The 16,028-nt window shown below is 37.1% G+C and overlaps 1 protein-coding gene across 3 annotated transcripts in view; it reads left to right on the forward strand.

Annotated features, from left to right (window-relative positions):
• The window catches only part of LOC117993850 (serine/threonine-protein kinase MARK2-like), a 249,498-nt gene that overhangs the window by 42,617 nt on the left and 190,853 nt on the right, over window positions 1-16,028 (forward strand). For 2 of the 3 annotated variants that reach the window (XM_069507108.1, XM_069507109.1), the window contains exon 1: window positions 11,770-12,100. The exons of the other annotated variant lie outside the window; for it this stretch is intronic. The gene's annotated coding sequence lies outside the window, so the exon portion shown is untranslated. Of the gene's footprint in view, window positions 1-11,769; window positions 12,101-16,028 lie in introns of those variants that run through there. 3 annotated transcript variants of the gene reach the window in all.

The raw sequence follows: 16,028 nt of genomic DNA on the forward strand, positions 1-16,028 counted from the left end.
GACAAAGCATCCGACCTCACTCCAAGAAGCCCTCGGCAACCTGGGCGGTCTACTTGGCTTCTGGAGTGAGCTTGGATGGCTGGAGTGAAGACTTCGGCGGGGAGGGGTGATGCACGCACAACAGACGGAAACGTTTAAGTGCGGAAACCAGCCCAGAATGAAGAAAGAAAGAAAGAAAAGAAGGACAAAGCATAATAATTTTGTCACGTTCTAACAAGAGCTTAAATGCATTTAGCTATCTCGCTCTAACAGTAAGTGTCACAATAGGGCTACTTCTAACAGTCCTTATTCTGAGTCCTCCGTAAATAACATTGTCTAAGCCATCTTGTCTCTATTTGGACATGTACCCCAAACTCTAATTTCGTCGGGTTTGTTTAAAATTCGCAGCAAAATTTTCAGCATTTCAACTCATTCGGGAAGTACAAGCTGTCCTCGGTAAACAAGACTCACAATGCCAGCCATTGGATAGCCACTTGTCTGCCCGTTTTGACATGTTCATCCAACTCATATTCCGCTGGTTTGATTCAAAATTCGCGGCAAAAGTACGACGATTTCAACTCGTTGGGAAATTATAACTTACTCTATTTGGACATGTACCCCAAACTTAATTTCGTCGAGTTTGTTCAAAATTCGCGGCAAAAGTAGGCCCGTTTCTACTCGTTCGGAAAGTACTACTAGCGGTCCTCCTTAAATAAGACTGTCAAGGCCAGCCGCCGGACAGCCCCAATTATCCACTAACCGTAGTCGATTGAGGATGTATGGATCGGACGCTATTCTCGGTGAAATCGAGATAGATGGATGCAATAGGAGTTTGAATTCGCACTGTGTATGCTGTAAAGAAATATCGTTAAAGGATTAATGCAGAAAGTCTGAAATTAAAACAAAGGTCTAACCCTCTAACAAATAAACCTGGAATAGCGGTGGAATAGTTATACTCTGTTTTGTCTTTTTTCTTCAAATGTCAAATTACTGATGACAGAGAAAGACAAAACAGAGTATAACTATTCCACCGCAATTCCAGGTTTATTTGTTAGAGGGTAAGAGCTTTATTAATTGATAACAAACTGTTTCATTCGTCATTTCTGTAATTTTTTCTTATAATTTTATAATAGGTAGGCAATGGGGTCTTGGACTGTAGAAATAAAATGATGTGATGTTTTGTATAGCGGTAGTTTATGGGGCTAGAATTCATTATTAAAGAGAATAATTAAATAAGAAAAATACGATTTTTTTATTTTTTTTAACATAATAATAATTATTACTATTTATTACTATGTAGTTAACACGCTGTACAAAAGGCGATAAACGACATATATTTTTCAATTTTATAACATAAAAATAGAGTAATTTCTGTGGGAAAATATTTTTAGCAGCATTTTAGTTATGTAAACAATAGGCTGAGATACTTTTAATGAAACAGTCCAAGACCCTATTGCTGCCGCCCAGCCACACAATTCGCTATATATCACGAATCATTTATTTAATTAATTTATTTATTTTTATTTACTACAAAAATTTGCCGAATCTCTATAGTGGAGCCGGGCCGGGCCGTATCATTACAGAAACATAATAAGATAACAATTTCATTAGGTCAAACGTTCGCAATGAGGCTCGTAATAAAAGCAAGAGGATACGCGCAACGGTCAGCGAAGAATGTCTCGTATAAACAAGGATTAGGTACATGGCAATATAAGTCGTATATGTAATACCCTATATATAATCTAATGTGCCGGATTTATAGGATTAGAGGTTATTTATATTGAGGCGCAAGAGTGCTATAGTTAATTAGGAAAAAATTAAATGAAAAACATTTACTTAGTGTTCGTTCGGAGGAAGTCTTTAAGATCTAGACTAATATTATAAATTTATTATAACTATTTAGTTACCTAAAACACTTTATATATTTAATAATAATACATATTGTCGATTTCTTTTTTCTGTGTTTTATAATTTGTATCTTACCTTGTTTAGTGCATATATTTATTTAAGTATTGTTGTGTACACATATTAAGGGTTACCGCTTAGATCTTAATCTATTGTTTTTTTTTATTTGGACCATTCATAGCTGAAACCTGTGTTATGTTGCCTTTATAATAATAATAAAATAAAAAAAATTATAAAGATGTTAAGTTTGGAAGTAGGGGTAATCTCCAAAAGAAAACTCTTTACTGCTACATTTCCCCGAGTGCCATTAATTATTATATCACGTGCATGAAGTCGCAGAAAAAGTTAGTGAGAAAAAATAAACATTTCTTTCATCATAAAAGTTAGCAAATACATAATGTTATTGTAATATATAAGTTTCATAGCAACTCAACAAAATTCTCATCATCAACCGATACACGTCCACTGCTGGACAGAGGTCTCTTGTCGCCTGAATCCAGCGGCTCCCTGCATTTCGCCTAGTGGGGGGTTTTCCAACGCTGCGTTTTCCACTGCGAGGTCGCCCTGCCCATTGCCACTTCAGCTTCGCCAACCGCTGAGCTATGTCGGTTACTCTATGGTTTATTTTCAACAAAATATTCCATTTCAATCAATCAAAAAAAATTCCTTTCACCCCTTTATTTGGAATCGAATCAGCAAATATGTACTTTTGTGGCCGGAATTCATGAATCATTCCATTAATGAATTAGCAACGGTTGGTACCCATATGAAGATCGATATCGAATGCTAACATACAAAAGATGCGGTAGTGGATAGACTAGTTAGGGAGATGGTGGCAATTTCAGTATAGTATAGTATATTCTTTATTAAAAAAAAAAAAAAAAAAAATAGTACCCGCAAAAAATATAGTTTTTTTTTAAATCGCGTTTCTTTTTTTGGTTTCATAGCAGTACTATTTATTTATTTTGGTTACACCCCGTATTTATCTCTATATATAAAAATGAATCGCTAAATGTGTTGCTGATCGCAAATCTCGAGAACAGCTGAACCGATTTCGCTAATTCTTTTTTTATAACATTCCTTGAAGTACGAGGATGGTTCTTACGGAGAGAACAATTTAAAAAAATTGAATCGACTGTTAGGCCGTACGAAGTTCGCCGGGGCAGCTAGTTAATTAAATAATGAAATCATAAATCGTAATGAGTTGTTGATAATATGCCAGAATTATCTAGTGAATGTAAAGGTTCTTTTTTTTTGTTTTTAAAGAATATTAGCCATGTTAAATGACTAATATTCCCCTTTCCTCTCCAACTAAGCGTCAAGCTTGTGCTAGGAGTAGGTACGACAATAGTGCAACGGGCGGGGTTTGAACCGTCGACCTTTCGGTTTTCAGTCCACCCCTTTACCAGTTGAGCTATTGAGGCTCTGAGCTTTGCTATTCAACCTTGAGCTTACCATTTCCAAGCCACCAACTCTCGTTGTGATTCTCTCTAGTTCTGATGCTCGCGGCGTGAATGGAACCCAGTTCAATTAGTATACCCCCGACAAAAGTACGGTTCGACGCCCCGGATCGAGTGGTTTGAGGGTTTTTATTATGGCTATTTTATATACTACTAGCTGATGCCTGCGTATTCGTACGCGTGGATTTAGGTTTTTAAAAATCCCGGGGGAAAATCTTTGATTTTCCGGGATAAAAAGAAGCCTATGTCACTCTCTAGGTCTTAAACTATACCCGTGCAAAATCACGTCAATCCGTTGCTCCGTTGCGACGTGATTAAAGGACAAACTAATAAACCAACAAACAAACACATTTTCACATTTATAATAGGGGTAGTGATAGACCCACAGATCAATGTAGATTTTATCTACTCGCTTCATCTTTTAATTCTCCTCAAAAGAAAGAGAGGAGGCTATATAGCTTCTGGAATAAATGACAAGTCTTAGGTCGAATTACGAAGTAGTACTTAGAAATTCTTTGGTCGAATATCAACGAAGTGGGGGAATAATAGAGCAGGAACATTTTTGGTACATTAAATTCAGCTTTATGCATTTTGACATACGTTTTATCGTTTATATTTTCCGTTTAACCTAGCGAATATTAAAAAAACCGGCCAAGTGCGAGTCAGGCTCGCGCAATGAGGGTTCCGTACTACAGTCGTATTTTTTCGACATTTTGCACGATAAATCAAAAACTATGATGCATAAAATAAATAAAAATCTGTTTTAGAATGTACAGGTGAAGACCTTTCATATGATACCCCACTTGATATAGTCACTCACTTCGAAAGTTGAAAATACAAATTATTAGTTCATGACCACAATTTAATTTTTTTTGTGTGATCTAACCCTAAATTCACGGTTTTCAGATTTTTCCCCAAATGTCAGCTATAAGACCTACCTGCCAAATTTCATGATTCTAGGTCAACGGGAAGTACCCTGTAGGTTTCTTGACAGACAGACAGACGGACAGACAGACAGACAGACAGACAGACAACAAAGTGATCCTATAAGGGTTTCGTTTTTCCTTTTGAGGTACGGAACCCTAAAAATGAAACAGACAATGGTATAGTAACAATGGGATGATAATACAAAAGACTTTTGTTTTTTCCGGTTGCTATATTTCAGTTAATGACGTACCTACACCAAGTGTACTGACGTTTTAAAATATTGTAGATCCATACTAATATTACAAATGCGAAAGTGTGTCTGTCTGTCTCTGTCTGTCTGTCTGTCTGTCTGTCTGCTAGCTTTTCACGGCCAATCCGCTCAACCGATTTTGATCAAATTTGGTACAGAAGGAGCTTGCATCCCGGGGAAGAACATAGGCTAGTTTTTATCACGGAAAATCAAAGAGTTCCCACGGGATTTTTAAAGACATAAGTCCACGCGGACTTTTGTGATTGTGATACGTAGTAGTATGAAATATTGTAGTAACAACTTTGGTAACGATTGCGGATATTTTTGGGTTCAAAGAGTTTGGGTTAGAAAGGCCAAACTCCAAAACATAACCGAATATTTACATAATTCGCATGAGTACAACTAGTACCTATACTTACTTTCTATACCATCACCAGTCATATCCATATAAGGTTATTTTTGGTCACGATCACTCGTTTTTCAGGCCCTATTAATAGATACATAACGCACCTACCTATTTTACCTATAAGAAATATTTGACTTCAGAGAGTTGCCCTCTACCCTTTGAACCCAACACCAGACATATCTCCGATCGTTACCTTTGTTGTGACCCCCTAATCTATTATTATAGGTTTCCAAAAAAACGTCAGAAATCTATTATGGCTTGAAATGAAGCAATAATTTTTGATCATGACAAAATATACCACTAGGTATCATCTTTTATATGGACTTTTATATGACTTTTATATGCGCTGACAAACTATGCTTTTGTCCTGCTTCTTTTAAATGACTGGTTTATATATATATATATTTTTTTATTTTTTATAAAGAATATTAGCCATGTTAAATGACTAATATTCCCCTTTCCTCTCCAATTAAGCGTCATGCTTGTGCTAGGAGTAGGTACGACAATAGTGCAACGGGCGGGGTTTGAACCGTCGACCTTTCGGTTTTCAGTCCACTCCTATACCGGTTGAGCTATTGAGGCTCTAAATAATATTCTGTAATCACTGTATATTTTATTTTGTTTTTAACTACGACATGGAAATCCTTATTTTATTTTATCTGATTGAGTAATGTTTACATTTATGATTTCGTAAATGTAATGAACTAGAATAATTTTAATGTAATTGTAATATTCTTTAACCATTTGCACACCAGGATCTGGTAGAATGTGTCAGGCAACTCAACTGATGTAACACCTACATGTACCCACATTCCAGCGAATAAACGTTTATTTATTATTTATTTATTATCACCATGACCATAATTTTAACCCATCGCCTACCCACTGCTGAGTACAGGGTTCTCTAGAATGAGAGGGTTAAGCTATATTCCATCACGCTTGCCAAGTAGGTGGGTACAATGCGCACTTGGCAGACTTTACACACCTTTGAGAACAATACGGAGAAATAAAGTATGTATGAAGCAAAACAAAAGAATACTTATTCATTTCAAAGTGAGACTTTTTATTAAAGGTAAAACGAAAGCATTGACTGAAAATGTTGTCTCGGTCGAAGTAACTAGAAAGAATGAAGAAAGAAAGGTAGGAACTCAGTGCAAACACACTCAGAACTAACTAACCTCTAGAGCTAGGTACTCGGGAAGTACTTGAAGACGAAGAAAAGGCGCAAAAAATATGCAATTCTAGATTACAACAGTCAGGAAATAACAAAACCTACTGGCGTTGTCTGGCTTTTTACAGTATTTTTCAATTAATTACAAATGAAAATAATCACTACCCATATTATAAATGTGAAAGTGTGTTTGTTTGTTGGTTTGTCCTTCAATCACGCCGCAACGGAGCAACGCATCGACGTGATTTTTTGCATGGGTATAGTTAAGACCTGGAGAGTGACATGGGCTACTTTTTATTCCGAAAAATCAAAGAGTTCCCACAGTTTTGACATTTTCATACAAGTTTTGTATGAAAATGTCAAAACAATATTAAAACATTATTACTTTTGCACTTGTTCAGCGTGGTAAACTATTGCCTTAAGCCATTCTAATTCTGAGAGGAGACCCGTACTCTATAATGGGCAGGCGAAGGGTTGAGATGCTGTGGGTACGTGCACACAAGCATTTTTATTAAAGAAAATATTAACCAAGTTAATTGCTGACTAATAGTCCCTCCAATTAAGCGTAAAGCTTGTGCTAGGAGTAGGTACGTTAATAGTGTAACGGGTGGGATTTGAACCGGCGACCTTTCGGTTTTCAGTCCGCTCCTTTAACCCGTTCAGCTATCGAGGCTCTAAGCTTTACCTATATGTACTTGTGCTAAGTTAATATTAAAACAAGTACTAAACTTCACAAGCCTATCCTTTTAACGTCGAGCTACGGAAGCTTTTTTAATCGTATTCTTAAAGCTCCGGAAGTAGGAAATTTCAATTCTAGCGTATAAAGACTGGGGCATTCACAAAGCGTAAGGGCTCGACGTGTGACGGAAACTTATGCAAAGCGGCTGTTAAAGTTGTAATGCAACTTACAAGCAACTCTGTAGGATTTGAACGTTCGATACACTCGTGTCAACGTAAAATGGGCCGAAATGTTTTAAAGCTCCTCCATACCTGTATGATCTAATGCTCTATGCCCAAATCTTTTTTTTTCTTTTTTACTTCTTTTCTTTATCTTACTCGAATGACGTTCCCTTCATGTCTATAGTATATATGTACATTAATCAGCCGCTATATCCCAGCGTTACTGACACGACAGACGCTCGATTCGAAAGTCCACCTTTCTGCTTCGTCGCGCGTTGTGTGACCAGGTCTTTAACGTTTCAGAAACTAGGAATGTTCAATTCCCACACGTATAGTACATGGTCCGGCAATGTAGTAACTCCGGCATTATTTATGAGGGTTAGGTATCTACTTTTGCCTTTTTTTTGCTATGGAAAGAGAAAAAGTTAGTCTACGCGTCTGTTTATTGCAGAGGAAATATTTTTTCGTTGATTTATTTCGCTAGCTTCCCTCGAGTTAATTTTGTCTGAACGTTGTTACCTATTCGTTGTTTGGAAGTTTTATATTGGATTTTTTGCAGTAGTATACTTACTGTTATTTTAAAGTTTGATTTCTTATATCGGAAAATTTCAAGAAACTATTATACAGAACGCACAACACCACAAAAATTAAAAGGTCTTAAAATCTACATAACTATTATACTACTAGCTGATGCCCGCGACTTCCGTATGAATTTAGTTAATTTTAAAATCCCGTGAGAACTCTTTGTTTTTCAGAGATAACAAGTAGGTACCTACCTAGTCTACCTATATCCGTCTCTGGGATGCAAGCTAACTCTTTACCAAATGCGTAGGTATATGATGCCGTGGATTTAGGTTTTAGAAAATCCTGCGGGTAATTTTTTGCGGTTTTTATTCGTTACATTTTCCGTAACTGAGAAAATATTAGATTATTGGATTGAAATTAGCCCATCAAACAGAATATCTTTAAATCACCATTACCTAATTGTATTGCTCGCAAAGCCATTGGCATTCATTCATTCATTCATTCATTAGTATGCAATCGAGGATTAAGGTGCGCGGCGGCCGCGGCGCGGCGCGGCGTCCCGGTCTATTTGCCGATAACCAATAATGTCAGTAACGGTAAATACTAAGTACTTGGACTGAAATCATTATAAGTTAAAAGGACCCCCATGACACGGGTTAATCCGGTTTGGGGTCGAAGGTAATTTAAGCATAATTGTATTTTACTTCTTTTTGGAACAAAATAAAGATTTATTATTATTACTAGCCTAATTCTACGCGGACGAAGTCAAGAACATCACCGCGACTTCGTGCGCGTGGAATTTTGGTTTTTAAAAATCTCGTGGGAACTCTTTGATTTTCCGGGATAAAAAGTTACATGCCTATGTCACTCTCCAGGTCTTTATTTATACCCATGCAAAATCACGTCAATCCGTTGCACCGCTGTGACGTGATTGAAGGACAAACCAACAAACAAACACACTCTCGCATTTATAATAAGGGCACTGATTATTATTATTATTTTCATGAGTCATCATTATTGTCAACCGATAGATGCCACTGTTGGACCTAGGTCCCTTGAAGGGACTTGCACATTCCACGGCTTAGCGCCGCCTTAATCCAGCGGCTTTCGCTAACTCATTTGATGCCGTCTATCCACCTAGTGGTGGGACTTCGCTTTCTGATGCGAGGTCGCCATTCTAGCACCTTGGGACTCCAACGTCCATTGCCACTTCAGCTTGGCAACCCATTGAACTATGTCTGTTACTCTTGTTCTCCTACGGATCATTCAGAAAAGAGCCGATACTTTTTTTTTTTGAATAACGAACCAATTTCCGCGCAGGTGTGATAAAAAAGTTTAATTAAATAATAGCGCAAAATCAGGTTGATTTTGTAAAACTGAAGTTGTTTTCAAAAGTACAATGCTTGGATCGCTTCACCTGTAATGATACAGTTCTTGACATTCACGAAGGCTAGTGAACTTTACTTGTGGTAACGTCGTTTACATGGTCATTGCGTAAGTGTGCGTGCATGTCGGACCAATCAGTCGTAAGCAAGCGCTGTCAAACGCACACATACGTATACCGATACGACCTAAACACATGCATGAGTCAGTGGCCTTCGTGAAATGCAAGAACTATGTATAGTTAAAAAAAAAAATTTGTAAAACGGTAACCCCACCCCACATTGCCTTTATCAAGTTGCCGTGTTTAAAATTTTTAGTGCACCGAAAACCCCCCACGCGTTGTCGAATGTTATCTGATTTAATGTCTTTTATGTTTACATGGCTTACGTTGCCTTGTTTAGGAATATGTGGTAGGTATTTACATTCGAGATTTGCCGCTGTTGCATTGGTTTGCTTATTTCGTTTATTTACGCAGCGTTCGTTTCGTTTCGGAGAGTTATCTAATTAACATTAGTGTTTGTGTATGTGTATTCTATCTATACGCTCGCGTGTCGTTCACCCAATTTTGTTCGAACTTTGTACAGTTGTTTTTGACACCTGCGTGAAGGTTTCTGGCTTAGTACTGTAACGCCCGCGTGCATTGCAACGTATACCGGGCAGAAGCTAGTTATCCAATTTAGTTATCCAAAGACCTTTTTTTCCTTGTGGTCTTCTTTATCAAATTCTGTTGAACATTTGCCAAAGACATCCTATTACTAAGACGCGCGGCCGCAGCGCTGCAGCAGCGATGCCTTCGCACGGCATTTTGCGGCAAATTTGAAGGCGCCCTTATTCTCGTCGCTACCGACATCAGCGAAGACGGAATTTCAGGCCTTAGTCTGAGGATTATCTGAATTAAACTGGTGATTTGCCGCCGTTGGTGTTTGCTTATTTCGTCTATTTACGGAGCTGGAACGCTCGCTTCGTAATTTCGTTTACCTACTGAGAGTTGTTACGTAATAAAATTCTTTTTTTAGTTAACGTTTTCCTCTTTTAGCTTAGCTTGTGAAAAGATTCAGGGGGAATTGTTAAGTTTATCTCCATTTATTCAAAAGCCTATTTTTATGCCATCTGACACTTGTTTTTTTTGCCCTTGACTGCAATCTCATCTGGTTCTAAGTGATGATGCAGTCTAAGATGGAAGCGAGTTAACCTGGAAGGGGTATTGCAGTTTTTATTAAACCCGTGCCCCTTTGGTTTCACACTTAATCGCTTGGCTGCACGGCTTTGCAGGGTGGTAACTATCCACGGCCAAAGCCTCCCACCATACCAGACCAGACTTTTAGAAATTATAAAACTACAAACCTTTGCCAGGAATCAAACCCAGGGCCTCCCACTAATAAGACCACAGCGCTTAACACTGCGCCATTATTGCCCTTATAAGAAGACAAAATATACTAACACTGTATATCAGAATTAGTACATTTGCATAAATCGGCTGTACGTAACAATAGTTAAACATCAATTAGGTACTTGCTTGCTTATATTAATATTTCCTTTAACTCAAATATTTGTTGAGATATGAGCAATTTTATATTCCACTCCGGAAATGTAGAAGGTGAAACATAAAATCGGATCCAACAAATTAAATGGGAAATCACAGACCGACGTAATAGTGTTAACCCTAAACCAATTATCTCTTTAGCGGAGCCGGCAAATCGAATCTGAACAAGGAATTCAGGAAAATAGTGATTGCTTTGAAAGTAGCGCCAGTGGTAGAAAAGATGAGGGGTAATAGGCTGGCATGGTATGGGCTTATAATGTGGAGGGAAGAAAGCCATGTCACTAGAAGAATGTTAAGTATGCATGTGGAAGGAAAAAAGGGGAGAGGCCGACCAAAGAAAAGGTGGATGGATTGCGTGAAATAGGATATGCGTGAAAAAGGAGTGGATAATACGTTGACGAATGACAGAATTGAGTGGAAAAAGAAGACATGTTGTGCCGACCCCACGTAGCGTGGGATAAGGTAAGGACGAAGAAGTGATTGCACAACCCAACAAGATTCGCAGTTCTCAGACACCGAGATATCTATCTATCCGGACTCATATTATAAATGCCAAAGTGTGTTTGTATGTTGGTTTATTGGTTCGTCCTTCAATCACGCCGCATCGGAGCAACGGATTGAATTGATTTTTTACATGGATATAGTTGAAGACCTGGAGAGTGGAGAAGTGACATATGCTACTTTTTATTCCGGAAAATCAAGGAGTTTCCCACGGGATTTTTGAAAATCTAAATCAACGCGGAACGAAGTCGTGGGTATCAGCTAGTATGTTATACATTTAAAAAGATTTGTCCTAACTGACTGATCAATCAATGCACAGCCTAAACCCAGGTTCTAACCCTAGCTTAGAAAGTTGAAACTTAGATAGTAAGTTCCTTTTATAATGCAGGCACTAACTAAGAAAAAACTAGAAACTCCATCTCGAAGGTGATTAAATAGGGGATGAAAGTTCGTATGAAAGTCCGTCAATTTTCAAGTTTTCACGAAAAGTGGTATTTAAGCTTTAAGTTAAAAATGAAGAGATTCGTTTTTCAGAACTTTTCAAAATTCTATCCTATCATCGATTTTCAAAAATTTCACTTGAGCGAAGCCGGCTTACCGGCTGGATATTTTTATCTCGGATAATCAAAGAATTTCAGTGAGATTTCAAAACCTATATCATACTTCGAATATCAGCTAGCTTATTATAAGTTCCAAAATAATATAAAAAGGAATCAAAACATTCGGGGCGTGGCATCTCTTGACTCTCTGGTGTTGGGATTTGGGCGTACGCCTGAACGACCGACCGCGCGTCGACAACGGCAGTCGCATTCTGTGGCGTCGACCTGCTGCACGCCCGATCCTACCGAGTACCGAGCGATTCTTGCAAATTCAAATATCGAACACGTGTTTTGAAACTGATTCTTGCTAATTTAAATATCGAACGGTGTGATTCGTTTATGCGAGAAAGAATCTGTGCAGTGTTTCCCGAATAATAAAAATCAGTGATTTGTGATTGCGATTCGATCTTTCCTCGGATTTGATTGCAGTGTTTATGTTTTATACAGTGTTGTTCCTCTAACAGTCTTTCGTGAGACTGCTTTTGAGGGTGTGCTGTGACGAATTTCGGAATTTGATTCGTGGATTAGTGTTTTGTTTTTGTTTATTTACGGTTTGTATTGCGTTTTTGTTTTCTTGTTGTTCTTGTTGTGTAAGTCGGACCGGTTCCGGTTTAGCGCGTCGCGTGTAAGATTATTTAGTATTGAATGATGATTAATTATTCATTTATTCATGCATTCTGTTTTTATGTTGGAAAAAACGCGCCATACACAATCACTGTTTAAAAAAAGTAACCATTGCGATGTGTTCTATAAACAATTGAGTAGATATTTTGATTTGTGCAGGTGTTATATATATAGGAGAACCTATTTCAGTGGTTTCATAATACTTAAGTAAATAGGTTAAATGTATTTTGTATAAATTTTAATTACTTATTAGTTAAACTTTAATACCTTACCTATTCGGCAAGGTATTTAAAGTTTTATTTGATTACTATGCTGCTCCCAAGCGCCGAAAGTGACATTATTAATATCTAAGATTTTAAAAACCTCAGTTTTCTGAGATGATAGAATTACTACTGAGCACGAGTCTTCTCTCTGAATGAGAATGGTTTTGCCATATTTTACACCTTTGATACCAATATGAAAACTCTCAGGCATGCAGGTTTCCGCACGATGTTTTCCTGCACCGCGTTAAAACAAGTGATATTTAATCGCTTATAACACACATAACTCCAAAAAGTTTGATATGCGTTTCCGGGATCGAACCTATGTGCTCTGCCCATGCAACGTTTATTTTTACAATTGTCATATTAATAATAATTTATAGTTACTCGTTCTAATCATAAATTGAAACAATTTTACTTCGTCCTACGTCCTACTCGAAATATAACTTTTGTACCGGTACTATTGTTCATAACTGAGTAATACATTTATAATTGTCGCCAGTAACTCTCTCTGGTCTCGAGACTCGGCGGAAAATGGGATTGAAAGGGGACAATTCGGGTTCGGAAAGTTTTTGTTTTAATATAATTTAATATATTATAATGGAAAGCCCATTTGCATTGTGTTTAAACAAAATTCGATGGGAAAGACGCTGTACTCAATTGTAATATTTGACTTTAATCCATACTCATATCATAAATGCCAAAGTGTGTCTGTCTGTCTGCTAACTTATCACGGCCCATCCGTTCAACCGGTTTTATTGAAATTTGGTACAGAGATAGCTTGCATCCTGGGGAAGGACATAGTAAAAAAACAAAGAGGATTTTTAAAAACCTAAATTCACGCGGATGAAGTAGCGGGCATCATCTAGTACTTAAGTTAGTAGATAGAATAGCTTTGAACATTGTTAGTGAAATTTTCATTTTTCCGAAATAACGCGTTGTAGTCGCAAACAGGCAGACAATTAAGCCGTCAACAGGATTATCTTTCATACCTACTTGAAGGGTTTGCAAAAAAATTATGTTAAATAACCCCTTTGATATTGCACTAAAATGATATTCTTTCTTATATTTGGCGGTTAAAACTGTCTTGCCTTGTCAGTCCGTCAGTTAACAATGGTTTTAGATGCGCAGAATTCAGATTAGAATTCATAATAATTTCAAATAAAGTGATATGCTTAATATTCCACTGTGGTGGTTGGTGTCAAGGTTTAGGCTTTTGAAAGTCGACATTAGCATTGAGGGTCTAAAAAAGTTCTTTTTTTGTTGGTTGAAAATGGACGCGGCCGACCCTGGTGGATGAACATGGAAAATCTTTTAGCGGGTCGCCTCTGCATCGGTAATGACTATGAAATTTAAAGTTGAGCCTCGATAGCTCAACTGTTAAGGGAGTGGACTGAAAAGCGAAAGGTCGCCGCGGTTCAAATCCCACCCGTTGCACTATTGTCGTACCTAATCCTAGCACAAGCTTTACGTCTAATTGGAGGGAAAAGGTCAATATTAGTCAGCATGATAATATTATATTTAAAAAAAAATCTATACTATAAGTTATGGCATTAGCCTACATTTATATTTATAGATAGGTGTAGGTACCATCATTAACAGGTACCTACATACCACGGTTAATTTGATTTTTCCGGACAGCTCGTTAAGATCCAGTGAAAAGAACAAGAAAGAGGGTAGTTCGCTACTGCCCTTGACAGCTCGAACTTCATCTCTCGCAGCGCCGCAGTTCCGTCGCGACCACGACCCGTGCAATTGGGTTGAAATATCGACAAATAAAAACATCAAATTAATCGTGGTATGTACATCACGAAATATGCTTAAAACCATGAGTACTGCTATAGCTGTATGTGTAGGTATAGCATAAATATCGCTTATGGCACTTGCCATAAGCGGATGATCGGCGTTAGAGCTAGTTATGTATTCCGAACAACGTGCGATAAAGCGCATCACCGCGCCGCCATCTTGAATACCGAGAATTGAAGTCTTTTGTTCAATGAGTAAGTATAATAGGTACTGTATGTAGCATACTCATCGTAATCAGAAGTTCGTAAGGTGAGATTGTGTAGATCCCTAATTATGGTAGATTCAGTATTAACTGACGCGTTTCCACTTGAACGTGTAATTTTAATCCTATTCTTATTGTATTTTAAATTGTAACCTTTTATTGTATCTTTAATATTTATCATTTTATTGTACCTAAAATTGTATTTGCAATACCCTGACAGGGTCTTATGTACTTATATTTAGCTTTAAGCACCTACCATCAATTAATGTAAATGTACATGAAAGCAAATAAATAAATCTAAATCAAACGTAAACAATAGGGATAATAAACAAAACACTCGTAGGGTGAGATCTGTAGAGCGCAATCTGACTTTCCTTAGACTTAAGACAGAGTTAAAACGAGAAAGAGCTATATTCCTCACATAAATCTGTCTCGTTTTAACTCAATCTTAAGTCTGAGCAAAGTCAAAGTGCGCTCTTTTATAAATCTTACCCGTAGAGCCCATTCATTTATAAAGGAGCCGGTTCAACGTTAACATTTTGTTGGAAACCAACCAGTGTTTATACTTTTGAATTCACCCGCCACGACTTAATCCTATTGTTATTGCTAATGACGGTCTCAAGTGGAAACACGCCCGGTAATATTGAATGCACTATAACGTTTTGGAAAGGAAACGGAAGGGGAATCAAAATAATTCTGTTACGGCGAGTTTATTCGTAGCACACTAAACAAATGTTGTTAGGTTCTCATTTGAATATTAACCAATCAAACACAGTGAAAGGACCTTGAGTTATTTTGGTCCAATTCCTCAAAATCCCACTACAATGTTCAAACCTAATTGTAATTATAATTTTAAGTAAACTCTTGTGGTCATTATGTAATGTAATGTAAAGTAATGTGGTAATTATGTAATTACGCCGTTAATTACTTTCAAATAAACAAAATAAATAAAATAAACCTATGCCATAATAATATGTAACCTTCTGGGGTACAATTAATTTTATACTTAGGCGGGGCAGGCGAAATTAATCGATTTTGAGGAATTGGACCTCATACATTTTTGCCCATAGTCCTTTATAGACACATTCTATAAACTAATATTTGTGTCTTTGGTTTTCTAGATTTCTGCAAAAGTTTTGAAGTTAAACAGGTTCAAAGATTTACATATAGTAGGTAGCTTACCATAAATTTTTGAGTTCTAGAAACTTTGAAAATAAATATTTTTTCGAAAATCTGGCAAACCATATACACAGACATTTGTTTCTAGAGCGTATCTAAAAATTTCATTTAGTTTGATTAGTTAATATAAGAACCAAACTACGTTTGTATGGAGAGCGCTAGAGAAACTTCACTTAAACACCCCTGCGACTGCGTTACTTCTGTATCTGCAGTAGTAGGTATCAATTAATTATTCATTGAGGAAATTCATAAGGTCATTCGGTTTTAAATCAAAATAATATAATTAATTCGAATAGACTTTAACGAATAATTAATCTAACTGCCAAGCAATGTTGTTCCAAAACTATTATTTCATAATCCATTTCAATTAAAATTTATTAATCCAAATAACCATTACAGGTTTGTTCC

The sequence above is a fragment of the Maniola hyperantus genome, chromosome 25, assembly GCF_902806685.2.
Source record: "Maniola hyperantus chromosome 25, iAphHyp1.2, whole genome shotgun sequence".
Classification (NCBI taxonomy): domain Eukaryota; kingdom Metazoa; phylum Arthropoda; class Insecta; order Lepidoptera; family Nymphalidae; genus Maniola; species Maniola hyperantus.